General features: G+C 44.9%; 1 long non-coding RNA gene across 2 annotated transcripts in view; it reads left to right on the top strand.

Annotated features, from left to right (window-relative positions):
- Nucleotides 1–12,138, top strand: part of LOC135322155 (uncharacterized) — a 36,234-nt gene extending 24,096 nt beyond the window's left edge. The window contains exons 1-3 of one of the 2 annotated variants that reach the window (XR_010382520.1): nt 8,482–8,530; nt 10,047–10,160; nt 11,935–12,138. This is a non-coding gene — a long non-coding RNA (uncharacterized LOC135322155). Of the gene's footprint in view, nt 1–8,481; nt 8,531–10,046; nt 10,161–11,934 lie in introns of those variants that run through there. The other variant, XR_010382519.1, reaches the window with a different exon arrangement.
- Nucleotides 12,139–16,219: the final 4,081 nt, after the last annotated feature.

Raw genomic sequence — 16,219 nt, 5'->3', positions numbered from 1 at the left:
TTAGTTTCATCCATGTCGTTGCATGTGTCAGTAATTTGTTGCTTTCCATTGCTAAGCAGGATGCCAGTGTATGAACAAACCACAGTACGTTTACTCATTCACTATGTGATGGATATTTATGTTGTTTCCAGTTTGGGGTTATTACGAATAATGTCACTCTGATTCTTTGCTTACAAGTTTTTGTGTGGACGTATGTTTTCATTTCTTGTAAATTGATACTTAAGTGAAATTGCTTGGTCATGTGGGAAATGTATGTTTAACATTCTGAGAAACTGAAAATGTTGTCCAAATTTGCTATTCCATTTTATTTTCCTATTAACACTATATGACTTGATATATAGATAGTCTTTTTTATTATAGTCATCCTAGTGGGTTAAATACTGTGGTATTAATTTGCGTTTCCCTAATGACTACTAATGTTGAGAATCTTTTCATGTGCATATTAGCCATGTGTGTAACTTTTTTGGTGAAATATCTATTCAAATTATTTGCCCATTTCCTATTGGGTTGTTAGTCTTATTATTGAGTTGTAAGTGTTCTTTATACATTCTACACACAAGTCTTTTATCAGATACATGATTTGCAATTATTTTTTCCCAATTTGTGACTTATCTTTTAATTTTCTTTGATGACGTCCTGTCAACATTTTTTTTTTATGGATCATGCTTTTGGTATCATTATCTAGTAAATGTTACCTACCCCACAGAGATTTTCTCTATGTTTTCTTCTAGAAGTTTTATAAATTTAGGATTTATATTTTTATCATAATTCTGGTTGAGCTATATATGGTACATATGGTATGGGGCAAAGGTCAAAGTTCTTTTGCTTTTTCTGGCCTGGAAATATCTATCCAATTGTTCCATTACCATTTTTTTGAAAAGACTATCCTTTCCCCTACTGAATTACCCTTGACACGTCTTTCAAAATCAGTTGACCATAAATATGAAGGTTTATTTCTGGACTTTCTATTCTGTTCCACTGATCTATGTGTTGTTCCTTACCCCAGCTGCACACTGTCTTGATTACTGTACCCTTAATAGTAACTTTTGTATAAGTCCTCCAACGTTGTTCTTCTTGTGCAGTTTTTTGTTGTTGTTATCTTAAGTCCTTTGAATTTTCATATAAATTTTATAAAAATTTAGAATCAGCTTGTCAGTTTCCACAGAAAGGATCATTTATCTTGTGACTTTGCCAAGCTTGCTAGTACATTTTTTGTAGATTTTGTAAAATTTTCTATCTACAAGACTATATCATCTGCATATGAAGACAGTTTTGCTCCTTCCTTTTAATCTGTATACCCTTAATTTTTTTCAATTGCCTATTGCACTGGCTAGAACCTCCAGTGCAGTGTTGAAAAGAAGTGGGAAGAACAGACATCCTTGTCTTATTCCCAGTCTTAATGGGAGAGCATCAGTCTTTCACCATTAAATGTGATGTTAGCTACAGGTTTTCCATAGATGTCCTTTGTCAAGTGTCCTTTTCTAATTTGTTGGGTTTTTAAAACATCATGAATAAATATTAAATTTTGCCAAATGTTCTTCTGCATCTGTTGAGATGACTGTATTTTTGTCTTTTATTCTTTTGAATATAATTTGAATACAATAAATAAAATTTGTAAAAAAAATAACATTTACTAATTTTTGTATATTAAGTCAACCTTGTATTCCTGAGGTAAATCCCATTTGATCATGGTGATTTTTTTAAAATGTTGCTAGATTTGTTTGCTATTTTTTGTTAAGCATTTTGCTTCTATATTCATGAGGGATACTGATTTATAGTTTCCTTTTTGTGTGACTTCTTTGTCTGGCTTTCATATCAGGCTAATACTGAGCTGCTAAAATGAGTTTGAGAGTGTTCCCTCATCCTCTGTGTTTTGAAAGAATTTGTATAGGATTGATATTTTTTTCTTCATTAAATGTTTCTTCATAAAATATTCTTCATTAAATAGAAGTCAACAGTGAAAGCCATCAGGACCTGGGCTCTTTTTTGTGGGAAGATTTTTAAGTTATTAGTTCAATGCTCTTGATAGAGGTCTACTCAGATTTTCTATTTTTCCTTGAGTCAATTTTGATCATTTGTATGTGTGTTCTAGGAAATTTATCCATTTTATCTAGATTGTCTATTTTGTTGGAGTAAGTCACAATAATCCTTTAAACTTTTGCAGAGTAGTCCTGCTTGAAATGGGTTGTTAGTTTTCCACTGACTTTTAATTAATTTATTTATTTACTTATTTACTTACTTACTATCTATCTATCTATCTATCTATCTATCTATCTATCTACCTATCTATTTACAAGATGACACATGTTTATTATTTCCATTGATTTTAATCACAAGGGCATGGTAGTACTATACTAAAAGATGCCATGAAGAATCTCCTGTATCCTGAAATATTCTTCCTCACTTCCATTGTATAATAGCCATCCAATTTCTGATTGGTAATCAGGATCAATCACCCTCACCATCTGTGGACTTACAGAATACCCCTATGCACCCTTCTTTGTCTGTTGACTCAGAGTTATGAGGACAAAAAAGTGGCTGCGCGTCAGTCTTAGTTTCCAGTTCAGTGCAGTCATTACTGTGTCTCCAGGCAGATGCATTTCCTCATGGAAGCAAGACCTCTAGACCAGGTGAGAATCAGACAGTGGGATCAGGAAGCAAAAATTTTGCTGATGGGTCACTAGGAGTAATAGTAAATGATGCTACTTCTGTTTCCACCTTTTGATTCCTGGGCTTCGAATCCTGGGTGTGCGAGAAATGGCACCATATATTGAATGCTGATTCAGAGCATACACAGCCTCCTGGAGAACCTTGTCCCAGCCACCTAGCTGGTGCTGCAAGTGAATCTTTAAAAGACTGAGCCAACTGCTTCCAGATGGTGAGGAACATGGTAAGACCAGATAGTTCCATGAGCATAGGCCCATTGCTGTACTTCATTTGCTGCGAAGTGAGTGCCTTGGTCAGAAACAATGCTGTGTGGGATACCAAGATGGTGGATAAGGTATTCTGTAAGTCCACAGATGATAGTTTGGGCAGAAGCATTGTGGGCAGGGACAGTAAATCCATAGCTTGAATTATCCCACACATATTCCCCAGATTTGTCTGTATAAATTTGAAAAATCATATACTCTTGGAGTGCGGTGCACCTCCTCATGGGTCACACTTTGTTCCTCATCTTTTGGGGCCTGCTGGGACTTGAGTCTAGTTACGGGACTGGAGGAGAACGGTGGTAGGGGCAGGTCCTGAAAAGAAGCCACGGTGTCTTGCAAAGCAACTACCTCGGGGGAGGTCATTACAGTTTCCTCAGGCAACGCAGGGCTAATCTCAGATGGAGGTGGAAGGGCTACTTCTACTGGCAAAGAAGACTTATTTGAGTTCCTATTTTACTTGACTAGTAGCAATTTCTAAGCCCATCATTTTGAGGACCATGTCCCAGTGTTCTGTGTATGAAGGCATTAGGGAGGCCCCTCCAGATCTAGGTCATCTCGAATTACTACCTGCTTGTCCATCCTCTATCTTCCCCTCAGGGCCAAGCCTGGACTCCAGGAATCTGGTGAGTCTGTAACCACTTAGCCATTCCTCTCTGAAGTCTTGTCCTCTCCTTTTCAGTTCCAGGAAGCTCTATTTCCCACCTTCCTGCTCCTCAGAGACACTCCTCCTGCCCTGATCTCTAGAAGAATAGACTTTGATTGCTCTAGACTCGATGACTGTTTTCCGCTTTGCCGAAATCCCCTTTCAAGAAATTACAAAGCTTGGTTTCCTGATTGAAATGAGAGTAGAGGAAAATACAGGGATTGTGAATACAGCTGAAAATGGATTATCTTACCCCGTTGTGGGGATGAGATACCAAAATGACTGAAGATGGCGGTAAAGGCTTCCAACATTTCTAGAGAACTTGATTTCTCTAACTGCGTAAGGCATGATAGAATTTCCCAGGACCTGGACGCTGTTCCTTCCTTTACATCCTCCACCCCTAGCCTCAGAGGGCTGTGTTTGGGAAGTTTGTTAGTGTTACAGTCTGTGTGACTAGCTTCTGGTGATAAATCTTGCATGAGCTGTGGGGACGGCGGGCATCCAAAGTAAATAGTCATTGTTGTGGGAAGGCTGCCTGGGCGGCCAGCTGGCCGTCCTTCAACAATTTGACTGCCTCCTCCCAGTCACTGATGGTTGTGGATTCCCTGGGGCTCTCCTGGAAGGTGGCCCAGGCCTCTGGGGAGCCCTCTGGCCCCTCATCTCCCTCAGCCAGACCCTTGGCAACTCTTTTCCTCCCACTAGGGATCAGGTCTCCTCTCCCTGCATCAGGGTGACAGCACAGAGCGCCAGGGGTCTGCGCATTCCTTCCGTTGGAATGTCGCTATCAGCCCAGCATCCCAGACTGTGTTTCCTGGGCAGCCGAAGGCAGAAGAAGGTGATTCTCTACAATGAACTCAGCAAGAGGAAGGCCTGGCTGTCGTGTGTGCAGCTGCCCCACTCACCTTGCTCACTCGCCCCTGCATACCTTCTCTTGTGACATCTCCTCCGCCTGGATTGTCTTTCCTTACTCTCTCCTTCTCTCCTGATGAAATTCTTGCTTCTTCTTGAAGGCTCAGTGAAAACACCATCTCTTCTGGGAAGTCACCATGTCTCTCCTCCAGCCCTTTGCTCCCCCAGCTTTTTGTTCCTAGCACTGTCATAATACTTACCAGATTGTACTACAGTGAGTTGGCTACCTTCCCGGGTGCGAGAATTTTTTTTGAAAACTTTTTATCCTTAGGGTCTAGGGCGATGCCTGACACACCTCAATGACGATGACGGTCAGGGCAGTGATAACAGCTCTTCATTATATGCTTAGCAGTGCAAGGCACTGTGCGAAGAGCCCCACACACATTAAGGCACTCGAGCCCCATCACGATTCTAAGGGTAGCTATTGGTTATCCTACTTTGGGGTGAATTTTTAGAAGTTCCTTAGATGGAGATGGAGTAGAGAATTTTAGTTTAAAAGAACAGCAGGAGCAAAGGTGGGGAAGCAGGGCCCATTGAGGGCAGAAGAGCTGTCAGGGGAGGGGATACAAAGGAGAAGAATGAGGCTGGCAAGTGAGCTGCACCATATTGTGGAGGCTTTTGGGTGCCCCAGGGCATTGTTTTCTTGGTGGACAATGGGGAGCCATCAAGGAGGGGCCCATGTGATCTGAGCTGGAGGCTGGAAATCAGCGGCAAGCTGTGGCAGAGAGCCACGTGAGGCCCAGGCACGCATCACACATCTCGGGGGGGGGGGGCTTCCCAAGGGGTAAGGCGCCGCGCCGGGGGCTGGAGTCCAGAGCCAAGTGGCACAGAGCGGGCCTGCAGGGGGCTCACAATCGGGTGTGCGGGCAGCACGGAGTTGTAGGCGCCTCATACGTGTCGCACAACATTTGGTGGGCACATGAGAAGGGGGGTGCAGGGCCCCTGCGGCTGGGGAGGGCAGGGCCAGGGTGGACATCAGGAAAGCTTCCAGTGGATATGACGCTGATCTGAGACTCTGTTTACCTGGCCCAGCAGGTGAGGAGGGGGGGAGAGGTGAGCGAGGGGAGGCAGCAGCACGACCAGTCAGCGAGGTCTGAGGGGTTTCGTTTGTGCGTTGTTTTGTCTTGTTTTATAAAACTTCTTTTGCTTCCTTAAGCAATGCTTGTTTGTTGTAGAAAATGTGTCCAATATAGAAAAACAAAAAGAATAAATCTCTAATCACACTACCATGAGATAGATATTTTAAAATTAGGTGTGTATACTGCCATTTTTTATGTGAGAATAAATGCGTGTGTGTGTGTGTTAACACACATACATGTATAAACGTCTCGGTAAGTAGTAAGAAAGTATAAGCGTCAGTGCCAACGCTTCTCCATCTTACCGAATGTCCTGCTTCACCAGCTTTAGGTATAAAATCGGATTACATTTCTTTAATATTTGAACAATAGTGACTTAGAATGCCCACCAGCCCAGCCTGCAGGAAGTCTAGTCTTCCTCTGAGTGTCTCAAGTACTTTCTAGGAATATTCAAAAAGCCTCTACACATTGCTCAACCTGTCTTCATAGTACTGTTCCCCACCTGCTCCCTGACGCATGTCTAAGATTTAAACAGGAAAAAGAAATATGGGTAGACTATTTATTCCAACTAGAATGAAAACATTTCTTGGGCCGGGAGCCATGTCTTTCTTGTCGATTGCTATACCCCCAGTGCTTCAAATACCACCCACCACGTAACGGATGTTCAATAAACACAGTGAATAAATGAATGAATTGGAATGTCTACTTGTTCATACAATGAACTCTTATTGAACATTTTTGATGTGATGAGTTCTGTGCTGGGGAATAAAACTTTCCTCTATGATAGCTATAACTTAAAGATGAGCAACTTTTGAAAACAAACTAGGCTTCCATGGGAGGTAATGTGTTTCCTGGCATAGAAGGTAATCAAGCAGACCACTGACCAAAGTTGTAGAAGGAACCTGCTTTGAGAGCTTGTTGGACTAAGTGACCACTAATGACCCTTCCAAATGTGAAATTCTATGACTGAATACATTTTAGATAACAATTTCTAACTTACGAGTCATAACAGCCAAATGAAACACAGAAGGGCTCCAAAGGAGATACATTTGCAAATGGAAAGCAATGTTCTAATGGGTTCTAAGTGTTGATAATAAATGAGATTTCTTGAGAAGCCTGCCGGATGTTGCTCTTGGGAAGAGGTAGATCATTTTTAAATAATGTAACTTAGAGAAGTATTACATTTCAGAATGTGTTTAAACATTTGTTCTTTAATCCATTTATCATATTTAAAACCCAAATTTACAAACAAAATTGCCAAGACCTGAATAAGACGATGAAGACAATTAATAAATTGGATAAATTTTTTTTGAACATTATGTAAATACATTTTATTTTTTAATTTTTTTCTTAATTGAAGTGTACTTGATTTACAATGTTAGTTTCAGATCTACAGCAATGATTCAGTTATACACATACATACATATATATTCTTTTTTCAGATTCTTTTCCATTACAGATTATTGCAAGATGTTGAATATAGTTCCCTGTGCTGTACAGTAGGTCCTTGCTGTTTACCTATTTTATATATAGTAGTGTGTATCTATTAATCCCAAACTCCTAATTTATCCCCGTGTCTCCACTTTCCCCTTTGGTAATCATAAGTTTGTTTTCTATGCCTGTGAGTCTATTTCTGGCATATAAATAAGTTCATTTTTTTTTTAGATTCCACATATAAGTGATATTATATGATATTTATCTTTCTCTGTCTGACTTACTTCACTTAATATGATAATCTCTAGGTCTATGGATAAATCTTTTTTGAGAAAGCCTAGAGGTCTGGACTTGGATTATTGTTTGAGAAATCTGACTTCAATACTTTAAGACAGAAATTTCAATATGTTGGTCTTATAGACTTAGAATTTAAAATTCATTTATTTATTCCTTCATTCAAGAAATACATAGCAGGAAAAAACCCAGAAATACATAGGAGGGGAAGAAAAGAAAGAGATAGTAAATATCCACTAAGACACTGCAGACTGAACAATATGATTGATTCCAAAAGGAATATAAAATAGTCTATGATATATTTTAACAGCCTTTTAAAAAAGTTTATTTTATTACAGTCATAATCATACATTAGATAAAAATTTTAAAATAGAAATAGTAAAAAGATCACCCATAATCATATTTAATAACCACTATTAATATTTTTATATTTCCTTTGAGTATTTTTATGCATGTAATTTTTATATAATTATACTATCACTGTAGAATCTATTTGGAATTTTAAAATACTGATCTTTGGATCGGCTGGTGGAAATTCCTTAGAGTGTTGGAACTTGAACCTGATTCCCTAGAGCTTTTATGCATATACCTTGGCTTTCCTTTGTGGACTTTAAACATAACTCTTTTGAACTGAAAAATAAATATGACATAGGTTTGTTTTTAAACAACACTAAAGTGGATTTAAAAACTAGAATTTTGTAAGTTTAGTGGCTATTGCAAAATTATTACTAGCTGGATACCTAAATAGTCAAAACCGACAGTGTGGCCATTGGTCTTCATAACACACACAGTCTCACCACAGCTACCTCGTTACTTGACCGCTGTTTGTTTAACGCAGCTCTCCTGTCAGACTCTGGGTTCTGTGAGGCCAGCGCTATGTGTGCCTAGTCCACAGCAGTGTCCTAGTGCTTGCTTATTGCCTGGTGCAGGCTCGGTTCTTAGTGAGTATAATTTGCCTAAGTGATGAGTGGTCCATTTACCGGGAGGTTTGTGGGTGGCTCTGCATGTATTCGTTCATTCATTCATGCATCATCAGTTGCCTTATGGTATTTGTCGTGCACGCCAGGCACTGTGCTGAGCACCGCAGGCGCAAGGTAGAGAGACGTCGCCCACCCTGGGGGAGGAGCTTCCCGCCCCGGGCGGGGTGGTACTGGGGTGCGGGCGGGGCGGAAGGAGTGAGATCCTCCACCTTAGGCCCTCGGACACCTCTTCTCCTACTGTGGAAACTATCCCTCTGTACTAAGGTATTGTTCCTGTAAATCACGAATATGCTGGGAGGTGGGATCGTCAGTCTTTCACTATTTAGGGTTTCTGAGGAGCTCGTTTCTCCCGGCTCGGAGGGGAGGGCGGGGGGGCAGGTCGCAGGGCTGTGGAAGGGGCACTCGGAATCCTTCTCTTCCTTCTCTGCCGAGGAAGCCCTGGGTCCTGGGGCTGCAGCGGTGTAACAGCCCACACGCCCAGCTGGCTGAGCGCGTCCCCGTCCAACTGAGCGGCAGCTCCGCAAACCCTTCCAGCCTCGGGGGCCTTGGCTGCCCGAGGGCCGTGCGGACGGAGCTCGGCTGCGGGCGCGGCCGGCCCGTGAGTCCTGCGGGCCATGCGCTCCCTCCACACCCCCTTCTCCCGAAGAGCCCCTCGGGACTCACCCACCGGGGCCACAGGGACACCAGCTGGGTCTCCTCTGCCCCTCGCCTTGTGGGCAGAGGCTGGAGCTGAGTTCCTAGCTGCCCCCGGCAGGACGAGGCTGTGCTGGACAAAAGTCAGGCCTAGGGGGAGAGGCAGGGCTTGAATCAGACGCTGCTTTATTGCCACGCAGCACCCCCAGAGCAGGCAGCACCCCCAGAGCAGCCCCCCCTGGCCCCTGCAGCTCCCCACTGCGGAGCTGCACCCCAGCCGGCCAGCCCTGGCCCTTGGGCACTGAGCCTCCTGCAGGGAGCCTCTGTCCTGTCCAGCTGGACTTCATTTTAGGCCACACTTTCGTCACATGGGCACAGGGACGAGGCAGCTCCTCCCTCCTCACGGGGAGGGGACTGCGCCAGAGCCAGGGCTAGTTGGCGCAGACGAGGAGGGTGCGGGAGCGGAGGCCTCGCTCGGCCTCTCCCTCAGCTCCAGGATCCCCAGCTTCTAGCTCACGCTCTGTGTAGTTCTCACATTGTCTCCTCTCCTCATGAGGTGGACGGAGTGGAGCAGGAATTCTTTAATAAACATGAGGCCGGTGGCTCTCTCAGCTGGTCTCAGACAGGAAGCTCTGTCCCGCAGACCCCCAGACCTCAGGGACGGCGTGGGGAGGGCAGGAGGGTGGCCTTCCTGGGCTGGGTTCCTGAGGGAGGCATGCAGCCTCGTCCATGTGGTTTCACCTCTTAGCAGTGCCATGGTTTAAAAAAATTACAATATGGAAATTAGGTGGGGGGAGGGTATAGCTCCATGGTAGAGTGTGTGCTTAGCATGTATGAGGTCCCGGGTTCAATCCCCAGTACCCCCACCAAATAAATAATAAATAAATCTAATTACTGCCCCCCCAACAATAACACCACCATATTTAAATATATATATATAAAAAAATTAGAGTTGGGATGGTTGAGGAAGAGTTCTGTTTGTTGACTATAAATCTGAACTCCAGGAAATAATGGGTAATTTCTGTAAAAGAGTTTATTCAATATCAATTTCATTCAATATGTTTAAAAGGCACAGGGCTTGAACATTGATTTGCACGTTCAGCTGTGGAGCAAGTAGTAAAGGGGTTGTTATCTCTCCTTCTGACAGGTGGAGGGAAGCACAGACCCTCCCTCTCGGAGGAGCTTGAGGCTCTGCCCTGGGTTGCTTCTTGAGGACCGCGGTTGAACGAGCCAAGTCTGAGCATCGCAGAATCCTGACACAGTAAGTTCTTAGTAGGCGCCAGCCAGTCTCCCCCTCCCTGCTTGTATAACCTCCCTGCTTGTATAACCTCCCTGGTGTTCTGCACTTTTCCTCTATGGCATTAATTGCAGCCAACCCTTGAACTACATGGTTTGAACTGCACAGGTCCCTTTATACGTGGATTTTTTTCGGTGGTAAATACTATAGAACCACACGATCTGTGGTTGGTTGATTCTGAGGATGTGGAACCTTGGATAAGAAGGAGCGGTTTATACCAAGGGCCGACTACAAGTTGGACACAGATTTTTGACTTTATGGAGGGTTGTTCAAGGGTCCACTGTACATACTCATTTGTCCACTGCCAGTCCTCCCACACCCACTTCTTGATGACAAGTCTGTTTTGTTCAACACCTGTGTGCTACCGAAGTGCCTGGCACAGTGAAGGCCCGTGCCAAACAGGTGCTAAGTTACTGCATGAGAAATGGGCCTTGTCATAGCTGTTCAGCACAGTTGTGACACTCGGCCACCACCAGTCATCGGTCATTTATCTAAAATCTTTTTTGTGCTCTTTCTTTGCCGTGCACTGCGCCGGGCACTGGGAGTCCACCCAGAAGCTGCTCTGAGCGCAGACACTGGGGCATGTGGTAAGGAGGATATGGTGTATGTGCCATGGGAGGCAGGCCAGGTGCTCAGGGAGAGCTGTCAGATCTTCAGTAAGTCCTGAAGGACAAACGCAAATTAGCCAGCAAAAGAAGGTGTTCTAGGTGGAGAGGACAGGATAATGAAAGCCAACAAGGCATGAGAACTCATGCAAGTCTGGAATCCATCTCTGCGTGTTTTCTTAGGGTGTGTGTACGGTCCAGTGGCTACTGTTTGTTCCTAAGCATGGCAGCAGTGTTCAGTGGGCTTTCTCACCTTCGAGCGTCTACAGGAGGGGTCACGTAGTATGCATCAGAGAAACCACGCTCCTGGCCAGCTGATGCCAGTGAAGGTGATGAGAAGGCATTCTGTTTCCAGCCACTTCCTAACAGGGATCCCAGGAAAGCAGTGTGTTGCTATCTTTATGATTCATTTTTTGGAAATGGAAAGACATCTTCCCAAATCCCTGTCAACAGAGGTGGGAACTGGGATGGAGTACCCAGGGCCTGGGAGAGGCGGTGGGCTGAACCTTGGGGTTTCCCAGAATCTCAGATTGGAAGGGGCTGAAAGGGTGGGTTGGCTGGCCTCCCCTAGACACTGATGCCTGAGACCTCTGTTAAGTCCAGGGGGCTGCATGCTTGCTCCCCAGCTGGCTTGTGGAGGAGCACAGCCTTAGCCAGTTTGGGCCAGTTTACTTTTAGGGTGGACCCTGGGCAGTAGCCGGGAGGGGCATACCTTCAGGTCAGCCTGTTCCTGGGCGCAGCAGGTTGCTTTGTGTCCAACTAGGCTGGCCTGCAGTGTTGACACTGATTCTTCCTGTAATGTGATGCGTGGGCAGGGTTCTACTTGCAGTGAGAACAAGAAGGCCTGGATTTCCGTGAGATCATCTTCCTCCCGCCTGGGAGATAAAGCCTTCTTTCTCACTCAGACTAAAGCAGGGTTTCATAACACCTGTGTCACAATAAACTGACTAGGAGCCCATGTTCTGACTGGGGCTCCTGAGAGTTTCCACTTTTCCAGGCACTTAAACTTTCCAATGGGTGAGCCCTTTGCTCTGGTCCAGCCCTCTAAGAATTTGGGGTGCAGCAAGAAGTTGCTCTGTTGTTTATTTCACATCTTTTCATGTTTCCTGTGTCCTCCTTCACTGGAACCACAGCCTGGAAAGGACCTACGGGATGATCTAGCCCACCCCTGCATCATGCATGTGAGCACCAAGGCTCAGAGAAGTTGACTATTGTGCCTGAGATCACACAGTTATTAGTGGAGGGGCTAGGCCCGGAACCCAGGCTTTTCTGACACCCAGCTCCGTGCTCAGTGCTCAGTCCACCAGCCCACGCTCCTCCATCCGCATGTCCAGCCCCAGGTATTTGTTTGCATTCTTTCCCCCAGCCCTTTGTGACTTTGTAACCCGAGCACAGTGTTCTTTACGTAGATGATACTTAAGAAAAGTGTTGCCTAACTTTTGATTTGCTGGGGGTTGTGATGTCGGCTTGCAGGAAATGCACTAGAAATACGTGGGGAAGCTCCACGAGGCATCCTCCGTGACTTCCGCATTTGGTGTTCAAGGAATGGGGCAGTGATGTCATTCATTCTTGATCAGAAAGAACAAACCAAGCTTGTTTTCGGGGTCTAGCAGAGCATTTCACACGGAGGCTAGAATTCTCGCCCTGACCATCAGGCTGAGTGCAGGGCATCACTAGTACTGTCAAGTCTCTGGATCTTTTGGGCTTAAATGGAAAAGCATCCTCTCTAAGGTGGAGAAGAAAGTATAGGCTTTATTGTTTCACATACATTAGAATCCAAGTAATATCCCCTGGAATACTAGCTACCTGTGTAGCTGCTTTCTGTGCGCCAGAGAGTGTGCCCCTGCTATGCTGTACAGGTGCCAACTCATTCAGTCCTCAGTCCTAAGTGGTAGAATTTATATCATTCCCAACTTTATGAGTGAGGAAAGTGAGACTCAGCTGCCCGTCTAAAGTTACTCAGCAGAATGTTGCAGAGAGTGGAGTCAAATTGCCTGACTGTGAGCCCTTTGATCCAGAAGTGTCTGAAGACGGGGCAGGTGGGCTCCCAGGGACAAAGGCCATTGAGCGGCTATCTCCTGCCAGACGCTGGCTTCTGTTCTCTGCACTCAGACTCCTTCCAGGGACAGGAGAATGCTCGTTCATGTCTCCCCTCTTCTGTTCCCGCCTCCACATCCTATCCCCATGGAAGGGGTGGAAAGAAGGAGAGGAGGTCCACCCGCCCTCTCAGTGTCTGGCACCCGGGGCCACAGCAATGAGGATGGACCGGATTCTGGTGTGATGGGCTGGCATGGGGTCTCAAGGGTCTGGAGGTGGGGTTGGAACATAGCTGCACTTGCGCCAGAGAGGACAGAAGGATGCTGTTTACCAGCATTGAGTCTGTGAACTCATTCTAGTGACCTTTGAGAAGTCACTCGCTATGGGAATAAAAGTTATGGAAAAGGAATTTATTTTTATCTTCTACACACGTCTAGGTCAAATTTATTATTGCCAAATAAAACAAATATAATTTACCCTCCCATAATCTTAAACAGACATATTCCAGAAACATTTTGTTTGTGTCTTTAGAGGATTGCTTTACTTTTTCTGGTGTCAGGTCAGTAGGAAAAATGTGACACCTAGTAGTGGAAAGCCTGGGCCCGTTTTTGAGCAATAAATACCTGTATAACTGGGTAGATTTTATTTTATTCTTACTTTTTGTTTACCTTTTATTAGATACTCCTCAGCAGAACTAAAGACACTCCCTGTCATAAGGAAGCCTATGGTCTGGAAAGTCACTGGTTTTTGTTGTGGATATTTTTCAAATCCAAAAAAAAAAAAAAAAAAAAAATGAAGAAGGAAAGAAAAAAAGAAAAGGTTAAGGCAAGTTGTAACCCATGTAAACAAGCCTATTAAGAAGGAAAAAGAGGAGCTACAAAGTATCAAAGTATCGTGGAGATTTGTTATTCTTGGAGTTTGTTGTTTTCTCTGTAAGGAAAAGGGTTTTGTTTGGTTTTTGTTTTGTTTTGTTTTTAAAACCAATCGCAAAAAAGCCATTAAACGTGGTGGGGAGGTTACACCCCTAGGGCCAGTTTATAAGGAGCAATGAGCACTTGAAAATTATCGATATTCCTTTAAAGTTAGGAACACTTTGCGTGCTCTGAGTGAATAAAGGGGAGGGAGTAAAGAGCTTGGTAAATATGTAAACCTGCCTCTGCAGTTCGTTTTGCCTGGGGATGCTCAGTCATGTAAGGAAGTAAGCAAATGTTGGAGAGGTAAATGGAGTGCGGGTGATTTTACCCAGAAGGTTCTCCCAGAGCAGTTGGGAGGTAGAAGAATGCAATTTCCTTCTTGCCATCTAGACTGGCTGGAAACCCACTGGTCTGATAGTTTCACTGGTGTGAGCAAATAGCCATCACCTCCCCTCCCCTGCCCCACCTGAGCCCTTTCATAATTTCCAGGGAATCTGAAGCTCTCAAGCCAGTTAAGCTCCACTGAGACTCATGTGCCTCCCAGAATCTTCTCTGCCACATGGAAGAAGAGAGAGTATTTCTTAGCTTGATGATTTGCTTCTAGTCCATTTTAGGGTCAACAGCCCATTGTGAAAAAAGGGATGCACAGTAAAGACTAGATCTAAACCTTGTTAAGGTAGAAAGCTGGCACTACTGAGAGTCTGCATCTCTTCATTCAAGGGTACAGATGGAAGTTTACCTTTGGGGCACCCCAGTCATTTTGGAAGACGAGGTTAGGGGGCCCTTTCTTAGTTATGCTGGAACTGACCTGGTTTCCTCATCTCAGGATATCTAGGGGGTGAATTTTGTGCATCCTTGTCTCTATAGCACCTGGAGCTGTGCCTGGTGTAAAACAGACACTCAGTAAATCTTTGCAGGTGTCAGTGGCCTTGGATGAATAGGCCATGGGACTCAAGGCCAAGGCCACAACCACATGTTTGTAGTATAGAGTAAATGATGATTGTACGCATGCGCTGGTAATATAAGTTTTAGAACAAAGAAAATAGAAGTACGCATGCACTAGTGGTGTTATGTAAGCCTCATGAACAAAGAAATGAACACTGCGCATGTGCTGGCAGAATGTAGATAAAAGCAGGACAGGTGCGCCACAGAGCGTGCGCACCACCTTGTGGCAACAGAATAAAGTGCTGTTTGGCTCCACGTCGGCTCCGGGCGCAGTCTGTCTCGCGGTACGGCGGCTCCTCGTGCGTTTTTTTCAGTTGGGCTGCCCACCTCCTCGAACCCCTTCAGCCCTCCTCGGCTGACGGTGGGAGTAAATGAATGCTTGGTCACAGGAGGCAATTCTCTTATGCTGCCCAGATGAATGTGGGGGCTGGGAAATGTGTCCCGAGCACCCTGCGTGGGAGCTTGACATGCATTTTCCTATAGAAGCGGTATCGTCTGTGGCGACTGGGAGATACTGAAGTAGCGCTCTTGGCACCGGGGTTATTACAGGCACTTACGGCTTGACCTAAGGCCCTTGTACGGTTTGTCATATTGTTGTTTCCATGGAAAATGCATCTGAGTCCTAAGAATTTAAATGACTTTAGGAAGTATAAACCGGTCTTAACTTGAGACTTGCCTGAAACTCTTGTTCAGCCTTGGCTGTTTAGCAGTCTGTCCACAAATAAGGCATTGCTAGGAAACCCGAATGGCCCTTATCCTCGTGGTTGGTTCCTAGCAGGAAGCATTGGTGTAGTATCAGGAATGTAGATGTGGACTTTGTACACCACTTTGCAGCTTTGACATTTCCTTAAGTGGCCCAAGAAGAACAGAGGATCTTAAATGGACCAGGGAGAGGTCCTTCCAGATATGTTAATATCTTGGATGACCTTGCTGAACAGAATGTGACCCAGAAACATCACAGTGGGCCACCAGCAAGCATGACTTCCAGTGAGATGCAGATTAAACAGAGAAACTCAGAGTAACGTCACAAAAGATCATAAGGTTGGCTGTGGGGCTGCGTAATCAGCTCTGGGAGACGGCTGGGCTATCACACAGAGCGAACAGCATGGTGGCATAATGATGCAGGTCTGAAGGGAGATTCTCCATGTAGGTTCATTCAGGTACCTCAGCCTGCTCTCCTGGAAACTGGGTTTTGTGAGCAGCAGGTAGTCTCAGATGGCATGTGTGTTGAGGCCACAGATATCCAGGCAGAAGCCTGGCACCTTGTTCTTCTGCATGAAGCCTCTGGGGCCTCAGGGAGTGGAGAGTCTGAGGCTTTCTGGCCATAAGATAGTGTCACGCTGCTGATGGAGGAGCCAGTATTGGCCTGGAGAGAGTTCTAGACTGACTGCTCAAATGTACTTCCTGGAGCACAAAGAAGAGGCTGGCAGGTCTTGGCAGGGCACAAGGACAGTGTTGGAACACACTAAGCAAGAGAGAGGTTTTTGAATAGTCGGAGAGATTATGGGATCTCAGCCAGGAT

The sequence above is a fragment of the Camelus dromedarius genome, chromosome 9, assembly GCF_036321535.1.
Source record: "Camelus dromedarius isolate mCamDro1 chromosome 9, mCamDro1.pat, whole genome shotgun sequence".
NCBI lineage: Eukaryota > Metazoa > Chordata > Mammalia > Artiodactyla > Camelidae > Camelus > Camelus dromedarius.
Note: the sequence above shows the minus strand (reverse complement) of the source record. Positions and strands in the feature narration are given on the sequence as shown.